Source organism: Rhinoderma darwinii, chromosome 4, assembly GCF_050947455.1.
Source record: "Rhinoderma darwinii isolate aRhiDar2 chromosome 4, aRhiDar2.hap1, whole genome shotgun sequence".
In the NCBI taxonomy this organism is placed as follows: domain Eukaryota; kingdom Metazoa; phylum Chordata; class Amphibia; order Anura; family Rhinodermatidae; genus Rhinoderma; species Rhinoderma darwinii.
The window spans coordinates 31,026,095-31,043,213 of NC_134690.1; the positions used below are offsets into that span (position 1 = coordinate 31,026,095).

Here is a 17,119-nt window from a genome sequence, read left to right on the forward strand (position 1 = left end):
TGTGTTTTTGGGTAACATGTAATTACTTTTCAGATGTTAGAATGAGGCAAAAGGAAATACTGCACAGTAACAGGCTTTATGGTTAAGGGCTTAGAGTGGTCTTTAATAAAAAACATTTCTGGCCCCTAATTTGTTAGTGTAAGTTATTGGAACCACCTTTTTTTGTGGACTCTTAAGACAACGATTTTTGCATCCAATTTTGAAAATGCTCTGTTCATGTCTATCTGTTATCAATATATAGAAACCACGAAGTGTCAAGAACAATTTAAAGTTGAGCTATTTTTGAGTATGTCTAAAAGATAGACCCAATGATGATTTTTTTAGTATTCCTTAACTTAAAAAAGCAAGACATATTAAGACTTTAGCTGGGCACATTTTTTACTAGCATGTGGGATGATATAGGCTCTGTGGCGCAATGGATAGCGCATTGGGCTTCTAGAGCTATATAGCAATTCAAAGGTTGTGGGTTCGAGTCCCACCAGGGTTGTGTGTTTTTGGGTAACATGTAATTACTTTTCAGATGTTAGAATGAGGCAAAAGGAAATACTGCACAGTAACAGGCTTTATGGTTAAGGGCTTAGAGTGGTCTTTAATAAAAACATTTCTGGCCCCTAATTTTTTAGTGTAAGTTATTGGAACCACCTTTTTTGTGGACTCTTAAGACAATGATTTTTGCATCCAATTTTGAAAATGCTCTGTTCATGTCTATCTGTTATCAATATATAGAAACCACGAAGTGTCAAGAACAATTTAAAGTTGAGCTATTTTTGAGTATGTCTAAAAGATAGACCCAATGATGATTTTTTTAGTATTCCTTAACTTAAAAAAGCAAGACACATTAAGACTTTAGCTGGGCACATTTTTTACTAGCATGTGGGATGATATAGGCTCTGTGGCGCAATGGATAGCGCATTGGACTTCTAGAGCTATATAGCAATTCAAAGGTTGTGGGTTTGAGTCCCACCAGAGTCATGTGTTTTTGGGTAACATGTAATTACTTTTCAGATGTTAGAATGAGGCAAAAAGGAATAATGCACAGTAACAGGCTTTATGGTTAAGGGCTTAGAGTGGTCTTTAATAAAAACATTTCTGGCCCCTAATTTGTTAGTGTAAGTTATTGGAACCACCTTTTTTTGTGGACTCTTAAGACAACGATTTTTACATCCAATTTTGAAAATGCTCTGTTCATGTCTATCTGTTATCAATATATAGAAACCACGAAGTGTCAAGAACAATTTAAAGCTGAGCTATTTTTGAGTATCTCTAAAGGATAGCCCCAATGATGATTTTTTTAGTATTCCTTAACTTAAAAAAGCAAGACACATTAAGACTTTAGCTGGGCACATTTTTTACTAGCATGTGGGATGATATAGGCTCTGTGGCGCAATGGATAGCGCATTGGACTTCTAGAGCTATATAGCAATTCAAAGGTTGTGGGTTCGAGTCCCACCAGAGTCGTGTGTTTTTGGGTAACATGTAATTACTTTTCAGATGTTAGAATGAGGCAAAAGGAAATACTGCACAGTAACAGGCTTTATGGTTAAGGGCTTAGAGTGGTCTTTAATAAAAACATTTCTGGCCCCTAATTTGTTAGTGTAAGTTATTGGAACCACCTTTTTTTGTGGACTCTTAAGACAACGATTTTTGCATCCAATTTTGAAAATGCTCTGTTCATGTCTATCTGTTATCAATATATAGAAACCACGAAGTGTCAAGAACAATTTAAAGCTGAGCTATTTTTGAGTATCTCTAAAGGATAGCCCCAATGATGATTTTTTTTGTATTCCTTAACTTAAAAGAGCAAGACACATTAAGACTTTAGCTGGGCACATTTTTTACTAGCATGTGGGATGATATAGTCTCTGTGGCGCAGTGGATAGCGCATTGGACTTCTAGAGCTATATAGCAATTCAAAGGTTGTGGGTTCGAGTCCCTCCAGAGTCGTGTGTTTTTGTGTAACATGTAATTACTTTTCAGATGTTAGAATGAGGCAAAAGGAAATACTGCACAGTAACAGGCTTTATGGTTAAGGGCTTAGAGTGGTCTTTAATAAAAACATTTCTGGCCCCTAATTTGTTAGTGTAAGTTATTGGAACCACCTTTTTTGTGGACTCTTAAGACAACGATTTTTGCATCCAATTTTGAAAATGCTCTGTTCATGTCTATCTGTTATCAATATATAGAAACCACGAAGTGTCAAGAACAATTTAAAGCTGAGCTATTTTTGAGTATCTCTAAAGGATAGCCCCAATGATGATTTTTTTTGTATTCCTTAACTTAAAAAAGCAAGACACATTAAGACTTTAGCTGGGCACATTTTTTACTAGCATGTGGGATGATATAGGCTCTGTGGCGCAATGGATAGCGCATTGGACTTCTAGAGCTATATAGCAATTCAAAGGTTGTGGGTTCGAGTCCCACCAGAGTCGTGTGTTTTTGGGTAACATGTAATTACTTTTCAGATGTTAGAATGAGGCAAAAAGGAATAATGCACAGTAACAGGCTTTATGGTTAAGGGCTTAGAGTGGTCTTTAATAAAAACATTTCTGGCCCCTAATTTTTTAGTGTAAGTTATTGGAACCACCTTTTTTGTGGACTCTTAAGACAATGATTTTTGCATCCAATTTTGAAAATGCTCTGTTCATGTCTATCTGTTATCAATATATAGAAACCACGAAGTGTCAAGAACAATTTAAAGTTGAGCTATTTTTGAGTATGTCTAAAAGATAGACCCAATGATGATTTTTTTAGTATTCCTTAACTTAAAAAAGCAAGACATATTAAGACTTTAGCTGGGCACATTTTTTACTAGCATGTGGGATGATATAGGCTCTGTGGCGCAATGGATAGCGCATTGGGCTTCTAGAGCTATATAGCAATTCAAAGGTTGTGGGTTCGAGTCCCACCAGGGTTGTGTGTTTTTGGGTAACATGTAATTACTTTTCAGATGTTAGAATGAGGCAAAAGGAAATACTGCACAGTAACAGGCTTTATGGTTAAGGGCTTAGAGTGGTCTTTAATAAAAACATTTCTGGCCCCTAATTTTTTAGTGTAAGTTATTGGAACCACCTTTTTTGTGGACTCTTAAGACAATGATTTTTGCATCCAATTTTGAAAATGCTCTGTTCATGTCTATCTGTTATCAATATATAGAAACCACGAAGTGTCAAGAACAATTTAAAGTTGAGCTATTTTTGAGTATGTCTAAAAGATAGACCCAATGATGATTTTTTTAGTATTCCTTAACTTAAAAAAGCAGGACACATTAAGACTTTAGCTGGGCACATTTTTTACTAGCATGTGGGATGATATAGGCTCTGTGGCGCAATGGATAGCGCATTGGACTTCTAGAGCTATATAGCAATTCAAAGGTTGTGGGTTCGAGTCCCACCAGAGTCATGTGTTTTTGGGTAACATGTAATTACTTTTCAGATGTTAGAATGAGGCAAAAGGAAATACTGCACAGTAACAGGCTTTATGGTTAAGGGCTTAGAGTGGTCTTTAATAAAAAACATTTCTGGCCCCTAATTTGTTAGTGTAAGTTATTGGAACCACCTTTTTTTGTGGACTCTTAAGACAACGATTTTTGCATCCAATTTTGAAAATGCTCTGTTCATGTCTATCTGTTATCAATATATAGAAACCACGAAGTGTCAAGAACAATTTAAAGTTGAGCTATTTTTGAGTATGTCTAAAAGATAGACCCAATGATGATTTTTTTAGTATTCCTTAACTTAAAAAAGCAAGACATATTAAGACTTTAGCTGGGCACATTTTTTACTAGCATGTGGGATGATATAGGCTCTGTGGCGCAATGGATAGAGCATTGGGCTTCTAGAGCTATATAGCAATTCAAAGGTTGTGGGTTCGAGTCCCACCAGAGTCGTGTGTTTTTGGGTAACATGTAATTACTTTTCAGATGTTAGAATGAGGCAAAAAGGAATAATGCACAGTAACAGGCTTTATGGTTAAGGGCTTAGAGTGGTCTTTAATAAAAACATTTCTGGCCCCTAATTTTTTAATGTAAGTTATTGGAACCACCTTTTTTGTGGACTCTTAAGACAACGATTTTTGCATCCAATTTTGAAAATGCTCTGTTCATGTCTATCTGTTATCAATATATAGAAACCACGAAGTGTCAAGAACAATTTAAAGTTGAGCTATTTTTGAGAATGTCTAAAAGATAGACCCAATGATGATTTTTTTAGTATTCCTTAACTTAAAAAAGCAAGACACATTAAGACTTTAGCTGGGCACATTTTTTACTAGCGTGTGGGATGATATGGGCTCTGTGGCGCAATGGATAGTGCATTGGACTTCTAGAGCTATATAACAATTCAAAGGTTGTGGGTTCGAGTCCCACCAGAGTCGTGTGTTTTTGGGTAACATGTAATTACTTTTCAGATGTTAGAATGAGGCAAAAAGGAATAATGCACAGTAACAGGCTTTATGGTTAAGGGCTTAGAGTGGTCTTTAATAAAAACATTTCTGGCCCCTAATTTTTTAGTGTAAGTTATTGGAACCACCTTTTTTGTGGACTCTTAAGACAACGATTTTTGCATCCAATTTTGAAAATGCTCTGCTCATGTCTATCTGTTATCAATATATAGAAACCACGAAGTGTCAAGAACAATTTAAAGTTGAGCTATTTTTGAGTATGTCTAAAAGATAGACCCAATGATGATTTTTTTAGTATTCCTTAACTTAAAAAAGCAAGACACATTAAAACTTTAGCTGGGCACATTTTTTACTAGCATGTGGGATGATATAGGCTCTGTGGAGCAATGGATAGCGCATTGGACTTCTAGAGCTATATAGCAGTTCAAAGGTTGTGGGTTCGAGTCCCACCAGAGTCGTGTGTTTTTGGGTAACATGTAATTACTTTTCAGATGTTAGAATGAGGCAAAAAGGAATAATGCACAGTAACAGGCTTTATGGTTAAGGGCTTAGAGTGGTCTTTAATAAAAACATTTCTGGCCCCTAATTTTTTAATGTAAGTTATTGGAACCACCTTTTTTGTGGACTCTTAAGACAACGATTTTTGCATCCAATTTTGAAAATGCTCTGTTCATGTCTATCTGTTATCAATATATAGAAACCACGAAGTGTCAAGAACAATTTAAAGCTGAGCTATTTTTGAGTATCTCTAAAGGATAGCCCCAATGATGATTTTTTTAGTATTCCTTAACTTAAAAAAGCAAGACACATTAAGACTTTAGCTGGGCACATTTTTTACTAGCATGTGGGATGATATAGGCTCTGTGGCGCAATGGATAGCGCATTGGACTTCTAGAACTATATAGCAATTCAAATTTTGTGGGTTCGAGTCCCACCAGAGTCGTGTGTTTTTGGGTAACATGTAATTACTTTTCAGATGTTAGAATGAGGCAAAAGGAAATACTGCACAGTAACAGGCTTTATGGTTAAGGGCTTAGAGTGGTCTTTAATAAAAACATTTCTGGCCCCTAATTTGTTAGTGTAAGTTATTGGAACCACCTTTTTTTGTGGACTCTTAAGACAACGATTTTTGCATCCAATTTTGAAAATACTCTGTTCATGTCTATCTGTTATCAATATATAGAAACCACGAAGTGTCAAGAACAATTTAAAGTTGAGCTATTTTTGAGTATGTCTAAAAGATAGACCCAATGATGATTTTTTTAGTATTCCTTAACTTAAAAAAGCAAGACACATTAAGACTTTAGCTGGGCACATTTTTTACTAGCATGTGGGATGATATAGGCTCTGTGGCGCAATGGATAGCGCATTGGACTTCTAGAGCTATATAGCAATTCAAATTTTGTGGGTTCGAGTCCCACCAGAGTCGTGTGTTTTTGGGTAACATGTAATTACTTTTCAGATGTTAGAATGAGGCAAAAGGAAATACTGCACAGTAACAGGCTTTATGGTTAAGGGCTTAGAGTGGTCTTTAATAAAAACATTTCTGGCCCCTAATTTGTTAGTGTAAGTTATTGGAACCACCTTTTTTTGTGGACTCTTAAGACAACGATTTTTACATCCAATTTTGAAAATGCTCTGTTCATGTCTATCTGTTATCAATATATAGAAACCACGAAGTGTCAAGAACAATTTAAAGCTGAGCTATTTTTGAGTATCTCTAAAGGATAGCCCCAATGATGATTTTTTTAGTATTCCTTAACTTAAAAAAGCAAGACACATTAAGACTTTAGCTGGGCACATTTTTTACTAGCATGTGGGATGATATAGGCTCTGTGGCACAATGGATAGCGCATTGGACTTCTAGAGCTATATAGCAATTCAAAGGTTGTGGGTTCGAGTCCCACCAGAGTCGTGTGTTTTTGGGTAACATGTAATTACTTTTCAGATGTTAGAATGAGGCAAAAGGAAATACTGCACAGTAACAGGCTTTATGGTTAAGGGCTTAGAGTGGTCTTTAATAAAAACATTTCTGGCCCCTAATTTTTTAGTGTAAGTTATTGGAACCACCTTTTTTGTGGACTCTTAAGACAACGATTTTTGCATCCAATTTTGAAAATGCTCTGCTCATGTCTATCTGTTATCAATATATAGAAACCACGAAGTGTCAAGAACAATTTAAAGTTGAGCTATTTTTGAGTATGTCTAAAAGATAGACCCAATGATGATTTTTTTAGTATTCCTTAACTTAAAAAAGCAAGACACATTAAAACTTTAGCTGGGCACATTTTTTACTAGCATGTGGGATGATATAGGCTCTGTGGAGCAATGGATAGCGCATTGGACTTCTAGAGCTATATAGCAGTTCAAAGGTTGTGGGTTCGAGTCCCACCAGAGTCGTGTGTTTTTGGGTAACATGTAATTACTTTTCAGATGTTAGAATGAGGCAAAAAGGAATAATGCACAGTAACAGGCTTTATGGTTAAGGGCTTAGAGTGGTCTTTAATAAAAACATTTCTGGCCCCTAATTTTTTAATGTAAGTTATTGGAACCACCTTTTTTGTGGACTCTTAAGACAACGATTTTTGCATCCAATTTTGAAAATGCTCTGTTCATGTCTATCTGTTATCAATATATAGAAACCACGAAGTGTCAAGAACAATTTAAAGCTGAGCTATTTTTGAGTATCTCTAAAGGATAGCCCCAATGATGATTTTTTTAGTATTCCTTAACTTAAAAAAGCAAGACACATTAAGACTTTAGCTGGGCACATTTTTTACTAGCATGTGGGATGATATAGGCTCTGTGGCGCAATGGATAGCGCATTGGACTTCTAGAGCTATATAGCAATTCAAAGGTTGTGGGTTCGAGTCCCACCAGAGTCGTGTGTTTTTGGGTAACATGTAATTACTTTTCAGATGTTAGAATGAGGCAAAAGGAAATACTGCACAGTAACAGGCTTTATGGTTAAGGGCTTAGAGTGGTCTTTAATAAAAACATTTCTGGCCCCTAATTTTTTAGTGTAAGTTATTGGAACCACCTTTTTTGTGGACTCTTAAGACAACGATTTTTGCATCCAATTTTGAAAATGCTCTGTTCATGTCTATCTGTTATCAATATATAGAAACCACGAAGTGTCAAGAACAATTTAAAGCTGAGCTATTTTTGAGTATCTCTAAAGGATAGCCCCAATGATGATTTTTTTAGTATTCCTTAACTTAAAAAGGCAAGACACATTAAGACTTTAGCTGGGCACATTTTTTACTAGCATGTGGGATGATATAGGCTCTGTGGCGCAATGGATAGCGCATTGGACTTCTAGAGCTATATAGCAATTCAAAGGTTGTGGGTTCGAGTCCCACCAGAGTCGTGTGTTTTTGGGTAACATGTAATTACTTTTCAGATGTTAGAATGAGGCAAAAGGAAATACTGCACAGTAACAGGCTTTATGGTTAAGGGCTTAGAGTGGTCTTTAATAAAAACATTTCTGGCCCCTAATTTTTTAGTGTAAGTTATTGGAACCACCTTTTTTGTGGACTCTTAAGACAACGATTTTTGCATCCAATTTTGAAAATGCTCTGTTCATGTCTATCTGTTATCAATATATAGAAACCACGAAGTGTCAAGAACAATTTAAAGCTGAGCTATTTTTGAGTATCTCTAAAGGATAGCCCCAATGATGATTTTTTTAGTATTCCTTAACTTAAAAAGGCAAGACACATTAAGACTTTAGCTGGGCACATTTTTTACTAGCATGTGGGATGATATAGGCTCTGTGGCGCAATGGATAGCGCATTGGACTTCTAGAGCTATATAGCAATTCAAAGGTTGTGGGTTCGAGTCCCACCAGAGTCGTGTGTTTTTGGGTAACATGTAATTACTTTTCAGATGTTAGAATGAGGCAAAAGGAAATACTGCACAGTAACAGGCTTTATGGTTAAGGGCTTAGAGTGGTCTTTAATAAAAACATTTCTGGCCCCTAATTTGTTAGTGTAAGTTATTGGAACCACCTTTTTTTGTGGACTCTTAAGACAACGATTTTTGCATCCAATTTTGAAAATGCTCTGTTCATGTCTATCTGTTATCAATATATAGAAACCACAAAGTGTCAAGAACAATTTAAAGCTGAGCTATTTTTGAGTATCTCTAAAGGATAGCCCCAATGATGATTTTTTTTGTATTCCTTAACTTAAAAAAGCAAGACACATTAAGACTTTAGCTGGGCACATTTTTTACTAGCATGTGGGATGATATAGGCTCTGTGGCGCAATGGATAGCGCATTGGACTTCTAGAGCTATATATCAGTTCAAAGGTTGTGGGTTCGAGTCCCACCAGAGTCATGTGTTTTTGGGTAACATGTAATTACTTTTCAGATGTTAGAATGAGGCAAAAGGAAATACTGCACAGTAACAGGCTTTATGGTTAAGGGCTTAGAGTGGTCTTTAATAAAAACATTTCTGGCCCCTAATTTGTTAGTGTAAGTTATTGGAACCACCTTTTTTTGTGGACTCTTAAGACAACGATTTTTGCATCCAATTTTGAAAATGCTCTGTTCATGTCTATCTGTTATCAATATATAGAAACCACGAAGTGTCAAGAACAATTTAAAGCTGAGCTATTTTTGAGTATCTCTAAAGGATAGCCCCAATGATGATTTTTTTAGTATTCCTTAACTTAAAAAAGCAAGACACATTAAGACTTTAGCTGGGCACATTTTTTACTAGCATGTGGGATGATATAGGCTCTGTGGCGCAATGGATAGCGCATTGGGCTTCTAGAGCTATATAGCAATTCAAAGGTTGTGGGTTCGAGTCCCACCAGAGTCGTGTGTTTTTGGGTAACATGTAATTACTTTTCAGATGTTAGAATGAGGCAAAAGGAAATACTGCACAGTAACAGGCTTTATGGTTAAGGGATTAGAGTGGTCTTTAATAAAAACATTTCTGGCCCCTAATTTGTTAGTGTAAGTTATTGGAACCACCTTTTTTTGTGGACTCTTAAGACAACGATTTTTACATCCAATTTTGAAAATGCTCTGTTCATGTCTATCTGTTATCAATATATAGAAACCACGAAGTGTCAAGAACAATTTAAAGTTGAGCTATTTTTGAGTATGTCTAAAAGATAGACCCAATGATGATTTTTTTAGTATTCCTTAACTTAAAAAAGCAAGACACATTAAGACTTTAGCTGGGCACATTTTTTACTAGCATGTGGGATGATATAGGCTCTGTGGCGCAATGGATAGCGCATTGGACTTCTAGAGCTATATAGCAATTCAAAGGTTGTGGGTTCGAGTCCCACCAGAGTCGTGTGTTTTTGGGTAACATGTAATTACTCTTCAGATGTTAGAATGAGGCAAAAGGAAATACTGCACAGTAACAGGCTTTATGGTTAAGGGCTTAGAGTGGTCTTTAATAAAAACATTTCTGGCCCCTAATTTGTTAGTGTAAGTTATTGGAACCACCTTTTTTTGTGGACTCTTAAGACAACGATTTTTGCATCCAATTTGGAAAATGCTCTGTTCATGTCTATCTGTTATCAATATATAGAAACCACAAAGTGTCAAGAACAATTTAAAGCTGAGCTATTTTTGAGTATCTCTAAAGGATAGCCCCAATGATGATTTTTTTTGTATTCCTTAACTTAAAAAAGCAAGACACATTAAGACTTTAGCTGGGCACATTTTTTACTAGCATGTGGGATGATATAGGCTCTGTGGCGCAATGGATAGCACATTGGACTTCTAGAGCTATATAGCAATTCAACCAGAGTCGTGTGTTTTTGGGTAACATGTAATTACTTTTCAGATGTTAGAATGAGGCAAAAAGGAATAATGCACAGTAACAGGCTTTATGGTTAAGGGCTTAGAGTGGTCTTTAATAAAAACATTTCTGGACCCTAATTTTTTAGTGTAAGTTATTGGAACCACCTTTTTTGTGGACTCTTAAGACAATGATTTTTGCATCCAATTTTGAAAATGCTCTGTTCATGTCTATCTGTTATCAATATATAGAAACCACGAAGTGTCAAGAACAATTTAAAGTTGAGCTATTTTTGAGTATGTCTAAAAGATAGACCCAATGATGATTTTTTTAGTATTCCTTAACTTAAAAAAGCAAGACACATTAAGACTTTAGCTGGGCACATTTTTTACTAGCATGTGGGATTATATAGGCTCTGTGGCGCAATGGATAGCGCATTGGACTTCTAGAGCTATATAGCAATTCAAAGGTTGTGGGTTCGAGTCCCACCAGAGTCGTGTGTTTTTGGGTAACATGTAATTACTTTTCAGATGTTAGAATGAGGCAAAAGGAAATACTGCACAGTAACAGGCTTTATGGTTAAGGGCTTAGAGTGGTCTTTAATAAAAACATTTCTGGCCCCTAATTTGTTAGTGTAAGTTATTGGAACCACCTTTTTTTGTGGACTCTTAAGACAACGATTTTTGCATCCAATTTTGAAAATGCTCTGTTCATGTCTATCTGTTATCAATATATAGAAACCACAAAGTGTCAAGAACAATTTAAAGCTGAGCTATTTTTGAGTATCTCTAAAGGATAGCCCCAATGATGATTTTTTTTGTATTCCTTAACTTAAAAAAGCAACACATTAAGACTTTAGCTGGGCACATTTTTTACTAGCATGTGGGATGATATAGGCTCTGTGGCGCAATGGATAGCACATTGGACTTCTAGAGCTATATAGCAATTCAACCAGAGTCGTGTGTTTTTGGGTAACATGTAATTACTTTTCAGATGTTAGAATGAGGCAAAAAGGAATAATGCACAGTAACAGGCTTTATGGTTAAGGGCTTAGAGTGGTCTTTAATAAAAACATTTCTGGACCCTAATTTTTTAGTGTAAGTTATTGGAACCACCTTTTTTGTGGACTCTTAAGACAATGATTTTTGCATCCAATTTTGAAAATGCTCTGTTCATGTCTATCTGTTATCAATATATAGAAACCACGAAGTGTCAAGAACAATTTAAAGTTGAGCTATTTTTGAGTATGTCTAAAAGATAGACCCAATGATGATTTTTTTAGTATTCCTTAACTTAAAAAAGCAAGACACATTAAGACTTTAGCTGGGCACATTTTTTACTAGCATGTGGGATGATATAGGCTCTGTGGCGCAATGGATAGCGCATTGGACTTCTAGAGCTATATAGCAATTCAAAGGTTGTGGGTTCGAGTCCCACCAGAGTCGTGTGTTTTTGGGTAACATGTAATTACTTTTCAGATGTTAGAATGAGGCAAAAGGAAATACTGCACAGTAACAGGCTTTATGGTTAAGGGCTTAGAGTGGTCTTTAATAAAAACATTTCTGGCCCCTAATTTGTTAGTGTAAGTTATTGGAACCACCTTTTTTTGTGGACTCTTAAGACAACGATTTTTGCATCCAATTTTGAAAATGCTCTGTTCATGTCTATCTGTTATCAATATATAGAAACCACAAAGTGTCAAGAACAATTTAAAGCTGAGCTATTTTTGAGTATCTCTAAAGGATAGCCCCAATGATGATTTTTTTTGTATTCCTTAACTTAAAAAAGCAACACATTAAGACTTTAGCTGGGCACATTTTTTACAAGCATGTGGGATGATAAAGGCTCTGTGGCGCAATGGATAGCACATTGGACTTCTAGAGCTATATAGCAATTCAAAGGTTGTGGGTTCGAGTCCCACCAGAGTCGTGTGTTTTTGGGTAACATGTAATTACTTTTCAAATGTTAGAATGAGGCAAAAAGGAATAATGCACAGTAACAGGCTTTATGGTTAAGGGCTTAGAGTGGTCTTTAATAAAAACATTTCTGGACCCTAATTTTTTAGTGTAAGTTATTGGAACCACCTTTTTTGTGGACTCTTAAGACAATGATTTTTGCATCCAATTTTGAAAATGCTCTGTTCATGTCTATCTGTTATCAATATATAGAAACCACGAAGTGTCAAGAACAATTTAAAGTTGAGCTATTTTTGAGTATGTCTAAAAGATAGACCCAATGATGATTTTTTTAGTATTCCTTAACTTAAAAAAGCAAGACACATTAAGACTTTAGCTGGGCACATTTTTTACTAGCATGTGGGATGATATAGGCTCTGTGGCGCAATGGATAGCGCATTGGACTTCTAGAGCTATATAGCAATTCAAAGGTTGTGGGTTCGAGTCCCACCAGAGTCGTGTGTTTTTGGGTAACATGTAATTACTTTTCAGATGTTAGAATGAGGCAAAAGGAAATACTGCACAGTAACAGGCTTTATGGTTAAGGGCTTAGAGTGGTCTTTAATAAAAACATTTCTGCCCCCTAATTTGTTAGTGTAAGTTATTGGAACCACCTTTTTTTGTGGACTCTTAAGACAACGATTTTTGCATCCAATTTTGAAAATGCTCTGTTCATGTCTATCTGTTATCAATATATAGAAACCACGAAGTGTCAAGAACAATTTAAAGCTGAGCTATTTTTGAGTATCTCTAAAGGATAGCCCCAATGATGATTTTTTTAGTATTCCTTAACTTAAAAAAGCAAGACACATTAAGACTTTAGCTGGGCACATTTTTTACTAGCATGTGGGATGATATAGGCTCTGTGGCGAAATGGATAGCGCATTGGACTTCTAGAGCTATATAGCAATTCAAAGGTTGTGGGTTCGAGTCCCACCAGAGTCGTGTGTTTTTGGGTAACATGTAATTACTTTTCAGATGTTAGAATGAGGCAAAAGGAAATACTGCACAGTAACAGGCTTTATGGTTAAGGGCTTAGAGTGGTCTTTAATAAAAACATTTCTGGCCCCTAATTTGTTAGTGTAAGTTATTGGAACCACCTTTTTTTGTGGACTCTTAAGACAACGATTTTTACATCCAATTTTGAAAATGCTCTGTTCATGTCTATCTGTTATCAATATATAGAAACCACGAAGTGTCAAGAACAATTTAAAGCTGAGCTATTTTTGAGTATCTCTAAAGGATAGCCCCAATGATGATTTTTTTAGTATTCCTTAACTTAAAAAAGCAAGACACATTAAGACTTTAGCTGGGCACATTTTTTACTAGCATGTGGGATGATATAGGCTCTGTGGCGAAATGGATAGCGCATTGGACTTCTAGAGCTATATAGCAATTCAAAGGTTGTGGGTTCGAGTCCCACCAGAGTCGTGTGTTTTTGGGTAACATGTAATTACTTTTCAGATGTTAGAATGAGGCAAAAGGAAATACTGCACAGTAACAGGCTTTATGGTTAAGGGCTTAGAGTGGTCTTTAATAAAAACATTTCTGGCCCCTAATTTGTTAGTGTAAGTTATTGGAACCACCTTTTTTTGTGGACTCTTAAGACAACGATTTTTACATCCAATTTTGAAAATGCTCTGTTCATGTCTATCTGTTATCAATATATAGAAACCACGAAGTGTCAAGAACAATTTAAAGCTGAGCTATTTTTGAGTATCTCTAAAGGATAGCCCCAATGATGATTTTTTTAGTATTCCTTAACTTAAAAAAGCAAGACACATTAAGACTTTAGCTGGGCACATTTTTTACTAGCATGAGGGATGATATAGGCTCTGTGGCGCAATGGATAGCGCATTGGACTTCTAGAGCTATATAGCAATACAAAGGTTGTGGGTTTGAGTCCCACCAGAGTCGTGTGTTCTTGGGTAACATGTAATTACTTTTCAGATGTTAGAATGAGGCAAAAGGAAATACTGCACAGTAACAGGCTTTATGGTTAAGGGCTTAGAGTGGTCTTTAATAAAAACATTTCTGGCCCCTAATTTGTTAGTGTAAGTTATTGGAACCACCTTTTTTTGTGGACTCTTAAGATAACGATTTTTACATCCAATTTTGAAAATGCTCTGTTCATGTCTATCTGTTATCAATATATAGAAACCACGAAGTGTCAAGAACAATTTAAAGCTGAGCTATTTTTGAGTATCTCTAAAGGATAGCCCCAATGATGATTTTTTTAGTATTCCTTAACTTAAAAAAGCAAGACACATTAAGACTTTAGCTGGGAATATTTTTTACTAGCATGAGGGATGATATAGGCTCTGTGGCGCAATGGATAGCGCATCGGACTTCTAGAGCTATATAGCAATTCAAAGGTTGTGGGTTCGAGTCCCACCAGAGTCGTGTGTTTTTGGGTAACATGTAATTACTTTTCAGATGTTAGAATGAGGCAAAAGGAAATACTGCACAGTAACAGGCTTTATGGTTAAGGGCTTAGAGTGGTCTTTAATAAAAACATTTCTGGCCCCTAATTTGTTAGTGTAAGTTATTGGAACAAACCTTTTTTTGTGGACTCTTAAGACAACGATTTTTGCATCCAATTTTGAAAATGCTCTGTTCATGTCTATCTGTTATCAATATATAGAAACCACGAAGTGTCAAGAACAATTTAAAGCTGAGCTATTTTTGAGTATCTCTAAAGGATAGCCCCAATGATGATTTTTTTAGTATTCCTTAACTTAAAAAAGCAAGACACATTAAGACTTTAGCTGGGCACATTTTTTACTAGCATGTGGGATGATATAGGCTCTGTGGCGCAATGGATAGCGCATTGGACTTCTAGAGCTATATAGCAATTCAAAGGTTGTGGGTTCGAGTCCCACCAGAGTCATGTGTTTTTGGGTAACATGTAATTACTTTTCAGATGTTAGAATGAGGCAAAAGGAAATACTGCACAGTAACAGGCTTTATGGTTAAGGGCTTAGAGTGGTCTTTAATAAAAACATTTCTGCCCCCTAATTTGTTAGTGTAAGTTATTGGAACCACCTTTTTTTGTGGACTCTTAAGACAACGATTTTTACATCCAATTTTGAAAATGCTCTGTTCATGTCTATCTGTTATCAATATATAGAAACCACGAAGTGTCAAGAACAATTTAAAGCTGAGCTATTTTTGAGTATCTCTAAAGGATAGCCCCAATGATGATTTTTTTAGTATTCCTTAACTTAAAAAAGCAAGACACATTAAGACTTTAGCTGGGCACATTTTTTACTAGCATGTGGGCTGATATAGGCTCTGTGGCGAAATGGATAGCGCATTGGACTTCTAGAGCTATATAGCAATTCAAAGGTTGTGGGTTCGAGTCCCACCAGAGTCGTGTGTTTTTGGGTAACATGTAATTACTTTTCAGATGTTAGAATGAGGCAAAAGGAAATACTGCACAGTAACAGGCTTTTTGGTTAAGGGCTTAGAGTGGTCTTTAATAAAAACATTTCTGGCCCCTAATTTGTTAGTGTAAGTTATTGGAACCACCTTTTTTTGTGGACTCTTAAGACAACGATTTTTGCATCCAATTTTGAAAATGCTCTGTTCATGTCTATCTGTTATCAATATATAGAAACCACGAAGTGTCAAGAACAATTTAAAGCTGAGCTATTTTTGAGTATCTCTAAAGGATAGCCCCAATGATGATTTTTTTTGTATTCCTTAACTTAAAAAAGCAAGACACATTAAGACTTTAGCTGGGCACATTTTTTACTAGCATGTGGGATGATATAGGCTCTGTGGCGAAATGGATAGCGCATTGGACTTCTAGAGCTATATAGCAATTCAAAGGTTGTGGGTTCGAGTCCCACCAGAGTCGTGTGTTTTTGGGTAACATGTAATTACTTTTCAGATGTTAGAATGAGGCAAAAAGGAATAATGCACAGTAACAGGCTTTATGGTTAAGGGCTTAGAGTGGTCTTTAATAAAAACATTTCTGGACCCTAATTTGTTAGTGTAAGTTATTGGAACCACCTTTTTTTGTGGACTCTTAAGACAACGATTTTTACATCCAATTTTGAAAATGCTCTGTTCATGTCTATCTGTTATCAATATATAGAAACCACGAAGTGTCAAGAACAATTTAAAGCTGAGCTATTTTTGAGTATCTCTAAAGGATAGCCCCAATGATGATTTTTTTAGTATTCCTTAACTTAAAAAAGCAAGACACATTAAGACTTTAGCTGGGCACATTTTTTACTAGCATGAGGGATGATATAGGCTCTGTGGCGCAATGGATAGCGCATTGGACTTCTAGAGCTATATAGCAATACAAAGGTTGTGGGTTTGAGTCCCACCAGAGTCGTGTGTTCTTGGGTAACATGTAATTACTTTTCAGATGTTAGAATGAGGCAAAAGGAAATACTGCACAGTAACAGGCTTTATGGTTAAGGGCTTAGAGTGGTCTTTAATAAAAACATTTCTGGCCCCTAATTTGTTAGTGTAAGTTATTGGAACCACCTTTTTTTGTGGACTCTTAAGATAACGATTTTTACATCCAATTTTGAAAATGCTCTGTTCATGTCTATCTGTTATCAATATATAGAAACCACGAAGTGTCAAGAACAATTTAAAGCTGAGCTATTTTTGAGTATCTCTAAAGGATAGCCCCAATGATGATTTTTTTAGTATTCCTTAACTTAAAAAAGCAAGACACATTAAGACTTTAGCTGGGCATATTTTTTACTAGCATGAGGGATGATATAGGCTCTGTGGCGCAATGGATAGCGCATCGGACTTCTAGAGCTATATAGCAATACAAAGGTTGTGGGTTCGAGTCCCACCAGAGTCGTGTGTTTTTGAGTAACATGTAATTACTTTTCAGATGTTAGAATGAGGCAAAAGGAAATACTGCACAGTAACAGGCTTTATGGTTAAGGGCTTAGAGTGGTCTTTAATAAAAACATTTCTGCCCCCTAATTTGTTAGTGTAAGTTATTGGAACCACCTTTTTTTGTG

At 35.9% G+C, this 17,119-nt stretch overlaps 30 non-coding genes across 30 annotated transcripts; all 30 read left to right on the top strand.

Annotated features, from left to right (window-relative positions):
• The first annotated feature begins 401 nt into the window (after window positions 1–401).
• Window positions 402–487, top strand: TRNAR-UCU (transfer RNA arginine (anticodon UCU)). Its single transcript is given in 2 exon segments — window positions 402–438; window positions 452–487. It is a non-coding gene; the product is annotated as a tRNA-Arg (tRNA).
• Window positions 488–886: 399 nt separating this feature from the next.
• TRNAR-UCU (transfer RNA arginine (anticodon UCU)) lies at window positions 887–972 on the top strand. Its single transcript is given in 2 exon segments — window positions 887–923; window positions 937–972. It is a non-coding gene; the product is annotated as a tRNA-Arg (tRNA).
• Window positions 973–1,372: 400 nt separating this feature from the next.
• Window positions 1,373–1,458, top strand: TRNAR-UCU (transfer RNA arginine (anticodon UCU)). Its single transcript is given in 2 exon segments — window positions 1,373–1,409; window positions 1,423–1,458. It is a non-coding gene; the product is annotated as a tRNA-Arg (tRNA).
• A 400-nt stretch (window positions 1,459–1,858) lies between these two features.
• TRNAR-UCU (transfer RNA arginine (anticodon UCU)) lies at window positions 1,859–1,944 on the top strand. Its single transcript is given in 2 exon segments — window positions 1,859–1,895; window positions 1,909–1,944. It is a non-coding gene; the product is annotated as a tRNA-Arg (tRNA).
• Window positions 1,945–2,343: 399 nt separating this feature from the next.
• On the top strand, window positions 2,344–2,429 carry TRNAR-UCU (transfer RNA arginine (anticodon UCU)). The gene is given in 2 exon segments: window positions 2,344–2,380; window positions 2,394–2,429. It is a non-coding gene; the product is annotated as a tRNA-Arg (tRNA).
• A 399-nt stretch (window positions 2,430–2,828) lies between these two features.
• TRNAR-UCU (transfer RNA arginine (anticodon UCU)) lies at window positions 2,829–2,914 on the top strand. The gene is given in 2 exon segments: window positions 2,829–2,865; window positions 2,879–2,914. It is a non-coding gene; the product is annotated as a tRNA-Arg (tRNA).
• Window positions 2,915–3,313: 399 nt separating this feature from the next.
• On the top strand, window positions 3,314–3,399 carry TRNAR-UCU (transfer RNA arginine (anticodon UCU)). The gene is given in 2 exon segments: window positions 3,314–3,350; window positions 3,364–3,399. It is a non-coding gene; the product is annotated as a tRNA-Arg (tRNA).
• An 886-nt stretch (window positions 3,400–4,285) lies between these two features.
• Window positions 4,286–4,371, top strand: TRNAR-UCU (transfer RNA arginine (anticodon UCU)). The gene is given in 2 exon segments: window positions 4,286–4,322; window positions 4,336–4,371. It is a non-coding gene; the product is annotated as a tRNA-Arg (tRNA).
• Window positions 4,372–5,255: 884 nt separating this feature from the next.
• TRNAR-UCU (transfer RNA arginine (anticodon UCU)) lies at window positions 5,256–5,341 on the top strand. The gene is given in 2 exon segments: window positions 5,256–5,292; window positions 5,306–5,341. It is a non-coding gene; the product is annotated as a tRNA-Arg (tRNA).
• A 400-nt stretch (window positions 5,342–5,741) lies between these two features.
• Window positions 5,742–5,827, top strand: TRNAR-UCU (transfer RNA arginine (anticodon UCU)). Its single transcript is given in 2 exon segments — window positions 5,742–5,778; window positions 5,792–5,827. It is a non-coding gene; the product is annotated as a tRNA-Arg (tRNA).
• Window positions 5,828–6,227: 400 nt separating this feature from the next.
• TRNAR-UCU (transfer RNA arginine (anticodon UCU)) lies at window positions 6,228–6,313 on the top strand. The gene is given in 2 exon segments: window positions 6,228–6,264; window positions 6,278–6,313. It is a non-coding gene; the product is annotated as a tRNA-Arg (tRNA).
• Window positions 6,314–7,197: 884 nt separating this feature from the next.
• TRNAR-UCU (transfer RNA arginine (anticodon UCU)) lies at window positions 7,198–7,283 on the top strand. The gene is given in 2 exon segments: window positions 7,198–7,234; window positions 7,248–7,283. It is a non-coding gene; the product is annotated as a tRNA-Arg (tRNA).
• A 399-nt stretch (window positions 7,284–7,682) lies between these two features.
• TRNAR-UCU (transfer RNA arginine (anticodon UCU)) lies at window positions 7,683–7,768 on the top strand. Its single transcript is given in 2 exon segments — window positions 7,683–7,719; window positions 7,733–7,768. It is a non-coding gene; the product is annotated as a tRNA-Arg (tRNA).
• Window positions 7,769–8,167: 399 nt separating this feature from the next.
• Window positions 8,168–8,253, top strand: TRNAR-UCU (transfer RNA arginine (anticodon UCU)). The gene is given in 2 exon segments: window positions 8,168–8,204; window positions 8,218–8,253. It is a non-coding gene; the product is annotated as a tRNA-Arg (tRNA).
• Window positions 8,254–8,653: 400 nt separating this feature from the next.
• On the top strand, window positions 8,654–8,739 carry TRNAR-UCU (transfer RNA arginine (anticodon UCU)). The gene is given in 2 exon segments: window positions 8,654–8,690; window positions 8,704–8,739. It is a non-coding gene; the product is annotated as a tRNA-Arg (tRNA).
• Window positions 8,740–9,139: 400 nt separating this feature from the next.
• Window positions 9,140–9,225, top strand: TRNAR-UCU (transfer RNA arginine (anticodon UCU)). The gene is given in 2 exon segments: window positions 9,140–9,176; window positions 9,190–9,225. It is a non-coding gene; the product is annotated as a tRNA-Arg (tRNA).
• A 400-nt stretch (window positions 9,226–9,625) lies between these two features.
• Window positions 9,626–9,711, top strand: TRNAR-UCU (transfer RNA arginine (anticodon UCU)). Its single transcript is given in 2 exon segments — window positions 9,626–9,662; window positions 9,676–9,711. It is a non-coding gene; the product is annotated as a tRNA-Arg (tRNA).
• Window positions 9,712–10,575: 864 nt separating this feature from the next.
• TRNAR-UCU (transfer RNA arginine (anticodon UCU)) lies at window positions 10,576–10,661 on the top strand. The gene is given in 2 exon segments: window positions 10,576–10,612; window positions 10,626–10,661. It is a non-coding gene; the product is annotated as a tRNA-Arg (tRNA).
• An 862-nt stretch (window positions 10,662–11,523) lies between these two features.
• TRNAR-UCU (transfer RNA arginine (anticodon UCU)) lies at window positions 11,524–11,609 on the top strand. The gene is given in 2 exon segments: window positions 11,524–11,560; window positions 11,574–11,609. It is a non-coding gene; the product is annotated as a tRNA-Arg (tRNA).
• Window positions 11,610–12,007: 398 nt separating this feature from the next.
• On the top strand, window positions 12,008–12,093 carry TRNAR-UCU (transfer RNA arginine (anticodon UCU)). Its single transcript is given in 2 exon segments — window positions 12,008–12,044; window positions 12,058–12,093. It is a non-coding gene; the product is annotated as a tRNA-Arg (tRNA).
• Window positions 12,094–12,492: 399 nt separating this feature from the next.
• Window positions 12,493–12,578, top strand: TRNAR-UCU (transfer RNA arginine (anticodon UCU)). Its single transcript is given in 2 exon segments — window positions 12,493–12,529; window positions 12,543–12,578. It is a non-coding gene; the product is annotated as a tRNA-Arg (tRNA).
• Window positions 12,579–12,978: 400 nt separating this feature from the next.
• TRNAR-UCU (transfer RNA arginine (anticodon UCU)) lies at window positions 12,979–13,064 on the top strand. Its single transcript is given in 2 exon segments — window positions 12,979–13,015; window positions 13,029–13,064. It is a non-coding gene; the product is annotated as a tRNA-Arg (tRNA).
• A 400-nt stretch (window positions 13,065–13,464) lies between these two features.
• TRNAR-UCU (transfer RNA arginine (anticodon UCU)) lies at window positions 13,465–13,550 on the top strand. The gene is given in 2 exon segments: window positions 13,465–13,501; window positions 13,515–13,550. It is a non-coding gene; the product is annotated as a tRNA-Arg (tRNA).
• Window positions 13,551–13,950: 400 nt separating this feature from the next.
• On the top strand, window positions 13,951–14,036 carry TRNAR-UCU (transfer RNA arginine (anticodon UCU)). Its single transcript is given in 2 exon segments — window positions 13,951–13,987; window positions 14,001–14,036. It is a non-coding gene; the product is annotated as a tRNA-Arg (tRNA).
• A 400-nt stretch (window positions 14,037–14,436) lies between these two features.
• On the top strand, window positions 14,437–14,522 carry TRNAR-UCU (transfer RNA arginine (anticodon UCU)). Its single transcript is given in 2 exon segments — window positions 14,437–14,473; window positions 14,487–14,522. It is a non-coding gene; the product is annotated as a tRNA-Arg (tRNA).
• Window positions 14,523–14,923: 401 nt separating this feature from the next.
• Window positions 14,924–15,009, top strand: TRNAR-UCU (transfer RNA arginine (anticodon UCU)). The gene is given in 2 exon segments: window positions 14,924–14,960; window positions 14,974–15,009. It is a non-coding gene; the product is annotated as a tRNA-Arg (tRNA).
• A 400-nt stretch (window positions 15,010–15,409) lies between these two features.
• On the top strand, window positions 15,410–15,495 carry TRNAR-UCU (transfer RNA arginine (anticodon UCU)). Its single transcript is given in 2 exon segments — window positions 15,410–15,446; window positions 15,460–15,495. It is a non-coding gene; the product is annotated as a tRNA-Arg (tRNA).
• A 400-nt stretch (window positions 15,496–15,895) lies between these two features.
• Window positions 15,896–15,981, top strand: TRNAR-UCU (transfer RNA arginine (anticodon UCU)). The gene is given in 2 exon segments: window positions 15,896–15,932; window positions 15,946–15,981. It is a non-coding gene; the product is annotated as a tRNA-Arg (tRNA).
• A 400-nt stretch (window positions 15,982–16,381) lies between these two features.
• TRNAR-UCU (transfer RNA arginine (anticodon UCU)) lies at window positions 16,382–16,467 on the top strand. Its single transcript is given in 2 exon segments — window positions 16,382–16,418; window positions 16,432–16,467. It is a non-coding gene; the product is annotated as a tRNA-Arg (tRNA).
• Window positions 16,468–16,867: 400 nt separating this feature from the next.
• Window positions 16,868–16,953, top strand: TRNAR-UCU (transfer RNA arginine (anticodon UCU)). Its single transcript is given in 2 exon segments — window positions 16,868–16,904; window positions 16,918–16,953. It is a non-coding gene; the product is annotated as a tRNA-Arg (tRNA).
• The last annotated feature ends 166 nt before the right edge of the window (window positions 16,954–17,119 follow it).